Source organism: Culex quinquefasciatus, chromosome 3, assembly GCF_015732765.1.
Source record: "Culex quinquefasciatus strain JHB chromosome 3, VPISU_Cqui_1.0_pri_paternal, whole genome shotgun sequence".
Lineage (NCBI taxonomy): Eukaryota > Metazoa > Arthropoda > Insecta > Diptera > Culicidae > Culex > Culex quinquefasciatus.
The window spans coordinates 92,310,696-92,312,603 of record NC_051863.1 but is presented as its reverse complement, the minus strand read 5'-3'; the positions used below and the strand labels follow the sequence as shown (position 1 = coordinate 92,312,603).

Genomic DNA, 1,908 nt, shown 5'->3' with positions numbered 1-1,908 from the left:
TAACAAAATTTGGTATTCCCGTGTTATTTACCCTGCTCGGGCAAACCAACTTTGTCTCGTTCTTTGGTGGCCATCAATCCGTCTAAGATCCAAGGTTGGCTTTGAATCCGGGTTTAACTTTGATCAGCTCGTCGAGGAGCAAAAGCCCAACACGAGCAAGATGCGACATTGTCATACGACGTTGTACGATTGCCCCGGCAACAAACGATGGACGTCAGACGGACTTTTCAGTCAAGGTGAGTCTGGTTTAAAACAAACATGTAATAAAACAATTTATTAAATTATCAGCAGAGATTTATTTTATGGAAAGTATATACAACCAATCATTTCAACAGAACAGCATTCTAATCATCTAAAATAAACTGTATTTGATTACAATACATTCAATATCAGAACATACAATTAGGTATCGCCATAAATTAGGTGTCTTCTGGGAAAGAGAATAAAACACTTTTGAAATTAAATATATCATTTAGAGCTTTCCAAAATCCTTCATTTTTGGGACTGTAGCTATGCTTTGCCAAGCATACTTATTTGCGTTATTTATTTCTGATATTTTTATGTAATTTAAACGACATGATGACCATGTATGAACGTGGCTAGACATTCCGAAGTAAAAAATGATTGCAATAGCATCTGGTGAAAATCGTTCCACATTATGTATTTTTGAAGTAAGGTACCTGTAAATAAATAAACAAAAGTGGACGCTTAGTTCTTTGTGCACGGTATTCTTTTATGATTGATTTGTTTATTTTGTAAAGCGGTTTACGAACTGACGAAGGAACCGATCAAATGAGCAGCAGCGGTTGAGAAAGCAAGCCAGAGAGCGTGAAGAAAAGCCTCAAGAAATCGCTCCCTCTCCTTTGTTCTGCTGATCGTAAAGCCATTTCTTGACCCCTTTTCTTAAGAGGTGCGTATTGGTCTTAGAGCTAGAAAGAATCTGAACTATACTATAACTGAGCAAAACTCCCACAGCGCATCGAAGAGTTTAGCACATGTTCTGGCTCTGCTGTACAGAGCACTCAAATATCAATCGCAAAACACTTGAAGTTTCGGTGATTAGCTATGAAATAATTTAAATAGCCAAACACTTGAATTTCAAATTGTGTTGGAAAATAATAGTACGTACAAGCGATATACAGGTTCTCGCTTGTAGTCGAGCACGCTACCACTGCGCCGGCCGGCCAGTTGAAAACGGGAGAGTTTTTTGTGCTACTCGCTCTAGCCTTCGATAAAAGTCGCGCAAAAATCAATCAAACACATTAAATTCAAGTGAAAAATCACGTTGACTTTGAATAGTGCCTGTTTGGGGTCAAGAAACAGCTTGACAAACAACAGAACAAAGGAGAGGGAGCAATTTCTTGGGGTTTTTCTTCACCCTCTCTGGCTTGCTTACTCTGCCACTGGTGCCCGGTGGTTGGTGAAAAGTTTGGTGGGAATTGACACACCTTCGCCAAATGTCAGCCTGACATGTACCATACAATTTGTTCGATAAAATGTTTCCATAATATTAACCAAAATTAGTTTTTAGTTTTACAATACGGCTAGGATGTAACTTCCCGCTGTCGGACTGTTCCTTCGACCTGAAAAAATACAGGAACATTTTGCTACAAATAGCTCATGAAAAGATGATTTCTATAAAAAGTTATATAACAAATACTATTACACAAATAAAAAAAAGGTGCAAAAAAAGTTTGTACACCTATCGAAAATTAACATAAACACAGTTATTTGTTAACAAATCTCCATCATCCAGTGTCTCTACTCCAAATAGGCAGCCTTGACTGATTAAAAAAATAGTTTGGATTCAATATAAAATTTACTAACTACTTTGTATAAAAGTTTATATAGCTCTGGAAATTCTATATATAACTTATCTAAACTTAATTTTGCAAACTTTTAATACAT

The 1,908-nt window shown here is 36.6% G+C and overlaps 1 long non-coding RNA gene across 1 annotated transcript; it reads right to left on the bottom strand.

Moving 5' to 3' along the window:
* Window positions 1-276: 276 nt before the first annotated feature.
* LOC119770710 lies at window positions 277-1,640 on the bottom strand. The gene is made up of 2 exons (XR_005278956.1): window positions 1,449-1,640; window positions 277-680 (listed from the first exon to the last, which is right to left on the bottom strand). It is a non-coding gene; the product is annotated as an uncharacterized LOC119770710 (long non-coding RNA).
* Window positions 1,641-1,908: the final 268 nt, after the last annotated feature.